The sequence below is a fragment of the Bombina bombina genome, chromosome 7 (assembly GCF_027579735.1).
Source record: "Bombina bombina isolate aBomBom1 chromosome 7, aBomBom1.pri, whole genome shotgun sequence".
In the NCBI taxonomy this organism is placed as follows: Eukaryota; Metazoa; Chordata; class Amphibia; order Anura; family Bombinatoridae; genus Bombina; species Bombina bombina.
The window spans coordinates 604,664,345-604,671,064 of NC_069505.1; positions in this window are offsets into that span (position 1 = coordinate 604,664,345).

The following is a 6,720-nucleotide window of genomic DNA, read 5'->3' on the forward strand; positions in this document are numbered from 1 at the left end:
CCTAGCGAACGCACACCGCAATGCTGAAGCCCCGCAGGTAATCATCCCTGTCGAAAATGCTGGGAGGCCCAAGATACCCTATGCGGCATTTCGACCCTTCCTAGAGAGCAAGACAGGGATTGATGAATATTTGGCGGACTTCGAAAGGCAATGTGCCCTGCACCAGATTCCCAACAGAGAGTGGCCCACGATATTGTCTGGGAAACTATCCGGGCGAGCCCTGGAAGCCTTTCGTACTCTGGGTGCTGAGGAAGTGACACAGTATGAGCTAGTTAAGGAGACACTGTTGCGACGGTACGCTGTAACTCCGGACACGTATCGCCGACAGTTTCGGGGCACGGAAAAGAAGCCTAACGATACCCATATGGAATGGGCGCACCGAATGCGGAGAGCGGCAAATCACTGGCTGAGCGGAAGTAAAGCGGTGACTGGGGAGGAAATTTTACAATTGTTTCTCTTAGAACATTTTTATAATGGCATGGAACAGCAAGGGAAGGAATGGCTGCGAGACAGGCGGCCTTCTACCTTAGAAGAAGCAGCCAAATTGGCCGATGAACATTATGACTCCCGTCTTCACGAACCCATGAACTACCGAGCTCCAGCACGGGTCGAACCCAGAGAGGTTTACCGTGCACCCCCTCGTGCTGAATTCCGAGCCCCGGTGCCCACAGGGCCCGTCCGACACTCAGGACCACCCAATAACAGCTCTGAGCGTCCCAGACCGACTTGCCACCGATGCAAGCAACCAGGGCATTTCATGGCTAGCTGCCCCCTTAATACGCACCAGACACCCAGGAATTACAATTACCCCTCTGGGTCCTATCGTCCGGCCCGGGCCCTCTGTGTTAACCAAGAGGCCCCTATGGAGGGATATGTGGGGCCGCTTCACGAGGCAGACCCTGTATATGCTGCCTCAGATAACCGCCAGCACCATCGGCAGAGGGTATGGCTCGAGGGGCGATCTACCGAGGGATTGCGAGACACAGGGGCTACTATCACGCTGGTACAGAGTCATTTGTTGCCAGAGCACAAGCACTCCGGACAGACTGTGGCCGTTAGAGTGGCGGGGGGGGATGTGTACAAAATTCCAACAGCTAAAGTGCATCTTGATTGGGGAGCGGGAAAGGGGGCTGTGAACGTGGGCCTAATGGATAATTTACCTGCCGAAGTACTACTGGGCAACGATTTGGGCCCCATGACTTCTGCCTATGCTCCAGTATGCAACAACGAGGCGGACCCAGTGACTACACGGGCCCAAGCCCGGACGGAGCGAGAGCTCTCACCAGTGCGGGAGACACAGGTAAGACCTACCCCGACCTTGCCTGACAGGTTAGGCCCCATACCCTGGGACACCCCAGATGCCTTCGAGGCAGAGTCTAAGACTGACCCGACCTTACAAAAGTACCGGGAACGAGCAGAGACCGGAGGGGGCGGGGCAGATAACGAAACATTCTTATGGGAAAAAGGGAAACTATACCGCTGGACAGAGAAAAGGGGACAGCGTAGGCGACAGCTGGTAGTGCCCCACAAATACCGTCAAGAAATCCTCAAAATAGGCCACGACATCCCCTTAGCAGGCCACCTAGCCGTTACCCGTACCCTACACCGCATTACTCACACGTTCTTTTGGCCAGGGGTGCACGCTGACGTTAGAACTTACTGTAACACCTGCGATGTGTGTCAACGAGTAGGAAGGCGAGGCGATCACCCTAAAGCCCAGCTAGTAAATATGCCCATTGTAGAGGAACCCTTCAGCCGGGTTGCTATTGACCTAGTGGGACCACTGGCTACCCCTAGTCCCTCCGGTAAGCGATACATTCTTACCGTAGTGGACTACGCTACCAGGTACCCAGAGGCTGTCGCCCTATCCAACATACAAGCGGATACGGTAGCGAATGCACTAGTACAGGTGTTCTCCCGGGTAGGATTTCCAAAAGAAATCCTATCCGACCGAGGCACCCAATTTACGGCTGAATTGACCCAACAACTCTGGCAGGTTTGCAAAATTAAGTCCCTCCTAAGCTCCCCATACCACCCCCAGACGAACGGGCTGTGTGAGAGGTTCAATGGGACCCTCAAGCAAATGCTCAAGACGTTCACTCAGGAATACCGAGACTGGGAACGCTTCCTGCCGCACCTCCTATTTGCTTATCGGGAGGTGCCCCAGGAAACGACAGGGTTCTCTCCCTTCGAGTTGCTCTACGGAAGAAAGGTACGGGGACCCCTAAACCTGATCCGGGAGCACTGGGAGGGAGAGATGGAGGCTGACGGTGTCCCAATTGTGCCATACGTGCTGGAACTCAGGGACCGAATGGAGCAATTAGCCAAATCCGTGCGGGCTAATCTCCAGTTGGCCCAGAGAAGACAGAAAGTATGGTACGATCGGGGGGCCCGAAAGAGAATCTTCACCATAGGACAAAAGGTGTTAGTACTTAAGCCGGTCTCTGGAGATAACGGCAGGCTATTACGTTGGAGCTTATCGTTGCAAACCTTCAATTTCACCATTACTTACAGACCTGGGAAACAGAATGGCAACGCCGACGGGTTGTCCAGACAAACCGACCTCAGCCCCGCATAACCAGCGGTCTGGACAGCCTTAGTCTGCCCCGAAAAGGGGTCAGACCGTGTCTGCCAGAGTGTTCCACAGAAAGGGAGCAATGTTACAGAAGCATTAGTTATTCTGTTGTGAAGAGCTTATTTCCCAGCAGCAATGCCTGAACCAGCAAGCCAGCGCCTAAGAAGGGCTCCAAGAAAACTGTAACAAGTTTCATTTCATAAAGAGTTAACTCTTTTTTTTCAGCTTTTAGAAACTATTGTCTAATCACCTCTGGAGCCAGACTGCTAATTGATAAGATGAACTTGTAAACTTGTTATCTTAAGTACTGTAATCCTATTGTGGCCTGTCAAAGGACAGTGCTCTCTATCTAAATGTGTGATGGGGGATTTTGTGCTTCCCCCCCTCTCCCCCTGGGAGTGCCCTGTGTGCATGTAACCTTAATAAAAAGCAGGCTGGGCATCCCAGTCCTGAGTTCTTGTTTGACCCTCAATCGCAGCGTTGACTCGTTTTTGTGGGCAGAAGGGTATCCTAGCTGTACTGCAGCTAAGGGAGATTATTCTATATTTGCGAGACTCATATAGAATACTATGGAAAGCAGCTTCTCCCCTCTTTAGCAATAGGGATCCAGGCTACTAAGCGGTCCATCTCTCAGCGAGACTAAGGGTAACCGTAACACTTTATGTCTTGGATTTACTGTTAGGGGGGACTTTGTAATTTTTTTAGGTAAAAGAGCTGATTGCTTCAGGGCAATGCCCTACAAAAGGCCCCTTTAAGGGCTATTGGTAGTTTTGTGTTAGATTATGAGGTGTTTTTTCAGTTTTCAAAGAGCTTTATTGATGAAATAAGAAGTCAACATAGAGAGACACTTGCAAAGTGTCGAAACATAGCCGTCATATAGGCTTAGAATGTCATAACAAAGCTGCTAAAGGTTGCGAGTAAACATTGAATTGGGGGGGGGGGGGGGAAGGAATTGGGAGAGAAGAAGGGAAGGAGAAGAGGGGGAGGAGAGGGGAGGACGGCAGGTCCTGGACTGTGTTCCAGGGGTAGTTGAATGGAACAAAGGAGGAGCACAAATTAGAGAGGGGGGGGAGCTAAATTTGTTACATTGAGGTAAAGGTTTGCCAATGGGGATGGAATAACTTTCAATAATAATAAGGTGGGCACAGCATAAGTACTGCAGCAGCAGGTGTGCATGATTCCCAGGTTCTGCCAAACCTCAAATCCAGAAAAAATCCAAAAATGGGAACAGCACCACAGTGATTATGATACAAAGTTGCTTTATTAGGACATCAAAAAACACAGCACGATGTTTCGGTCTCAATAGACCTTAATCATGTGACTAAAACAAGGCCTAACAACCACACCTATATACCCATAAGGGGAGGAGACTATTACCTGTTACAGGTGTACATATAGCAATATTAGCAATAAGATACAAACATTCAAAAAGTTCACAGCTCCATCTAGTGGTGAAGAAAGGCCATCACTTCCAATATTTAGTGACCTAAAAAGAGACCTACTCTCATGCGTGAAAATAAGGAGTATTGCAAGAAATTCACCTATGTGCTTAACAAGTGCTCTTTTGACCTACTGGTATTAACAGTTGATTACCTGCAACGGGATGTGGATGCCCAGAAGGAGGAGCTGACACGCTTGGAGGAGACCCTGAAATTGTCGTTGTCAGTGGAGGACCTGGAGAAATTGCTGACATCTGTGAAAACATCCATTGCAGAATTGAAATCGATAATCGAGAACAGAAAAAGGCAAAAATTTCAAAGAGATGAAGAGGATTATCAAAATGGTAATGTTTACCGCTGGACCCAGGACTCCTACGACGACAGAAAGAAACCGGGCGCAAACAGATGGCATAGACAGCGCCGCATACGTGAGGGGAACGTAAGCCCGTCATCATCAACCAACGACTCCTCGGGGGACTCAGGAAGAAGCGGAGGAGAGGCGGCAGAAAACATTGCCGCAAACAAGACGGATACAGGTCCGAAAGTCCCCAGGTCACAGCGGATCACCCGGAGCAGGAACAGCCGGAATTAACGGTGAATATCTCAGGCTATGAATTAACAGACTGTGAGAAAGAGGTATTGCAGAAAGGGCTATCTTTTTGCCCTATAACAAGATGTGACTTTTTTTTCCCTACAGAGTGACTTATATGCCTTCTTTAGAAATATAAAGTTAAAGGCATTTTTTTCTAATCAGGATAAAATTACTGTCAGTCGGGGGGGGGGGGGGGGAGAGGGAAATGTACCATTAGTAAATAGTAACCTATTGCTAAATACATTAGATTTGAGAAACAAGAGTTTTTTGTGCCAGGTATACATAATAATAGTATTGAAACTTTCATACAATTAGTGCTTAAAGATATTGATGTGTTAAAGTGTAATTACAACAAATCACCTGTATGCAATAGAGATACTCAAAATAATTTTTCTAGAGAGGAAAGGTTGGCTTTGTCTAATCTTAAAGCTAACAAAACCATTATTTGCAAGCCTGCGGATAAGGGCGGGGCCACTGTAGTGATGGATAGGTCATATTATATAAAGGAAATAGAACAGCAACTTCAGGATCAAGAGATATATAAATTATTAAATTATGACCCGTCAAGCATGATTAAGAAAGATCTTGTGGATTGCATTAATAGGGCAGTGTGTAATGGACTGATAACTTTAAAAGAGCAGAAATTCCTTGTTCCAGAGACATTCTCTATACCAGTCCTTTACACACTGCCCAAGATCCATAAGAACAGACAAACCCCCCCTGGACGTCCTATTGTGGTGAGCACCAACTCGATACTAACTAATGTATCTAAATATCTAGATAAAATTTTAAGACCCTTTGCAACCCAATCAATGTCTTATATCAAGGATACAGGAGATTTTATAGCAAAATTAGAATCTTTGGATTTGCCTTGTGATAAATCAATTATCTTTTCTCTAGACGTGACATCATTATATACGTCTATTACACATGAAAGTGGGTTAGGTGCCATGAGACAAGCTATTTATACAAGCAATATGTTTACTGATTTTCAGGGGGAATTCCTCTTAGAACTATTACAGATGGTACTTTATAGCAACTTCTTTCTTTTTCAAGACTCATTTTACATACAATGCCAGGGAACTGCAATGGGGTCCAATGTCGCCCCCACATATGCCAATGTCTTCATGAATGTCTATGAGGAGAGATTTGTATATACTCATAAAGCATTCCTACAACATGGGATATGCTGGTTTAGATATATAGACAACATATTTGGCATATGGGGGGGCGACTTGGACTCCTTGCTTAGTTTTGTAGCTGATTTAAATATTTCCACCAGACACATAAAACTCAAACTAGTAAGTAGTGAGGAATCAATTGACTTTTTGGACACAACTGTCTATAAAAAAGATGGGAAATTACTAGTTGATCTATATAGGAAGGATAGTGCCAGAAACAGTTTGTTAAAATATGAGAGTGCTCACTATCCTCCCTTGATCAATAGTCTCCCTAAGAGCCAACTCCTCTGAGTAAAAAAGATTGTGTCTGATGAGAAACTAGCACAGACTAGATTAAATGAAATGGGTAATCTCTTCTTACAGAGAGGTTATCCTAAGCAATTAGTGGAACAACATATTAGAGAGATTGGGAATGTTTCTAGGACTTCTATCTTAAAGGGAGAGTATAGTAACAAGAAGAAGAATGACAAAGATAAAACTAAGCAAATGATTTTTGTCTCTCAATTTAACCCTTTGAGTAACAAAATTACAAAGATCATTAGGAAACACTGGTCTATATTAAAATAATTGAACCCTAATATTGTGGAATTTCAGGAGGCACCTATGTCAGCCTATCTGCGGTGCAAGAATATAAAGGATGTCCTTATTAAAGCTGATGTGGGATCTAAGAAGAAAGGTATTCAAACCTTTTTTTCCACCCCTAAGGTTGGCTGTTTCCCCTGTTTGGGATGTTGCAATTGTGGCAACATTAAAAAAGGTGATCATTTTGTACACCCCCTAAATGGGAGGAAATATAAGATCCCAGGTTATTTTACCTGTAATTCTGAATATATTGTGTACCTTATAAAATGTCCGTGTTCGAAAATTTATATTGGAGAATCTACCAGAAGGATTAGGGACAGGATCAATGAACACAAATCCAATATACGTTGT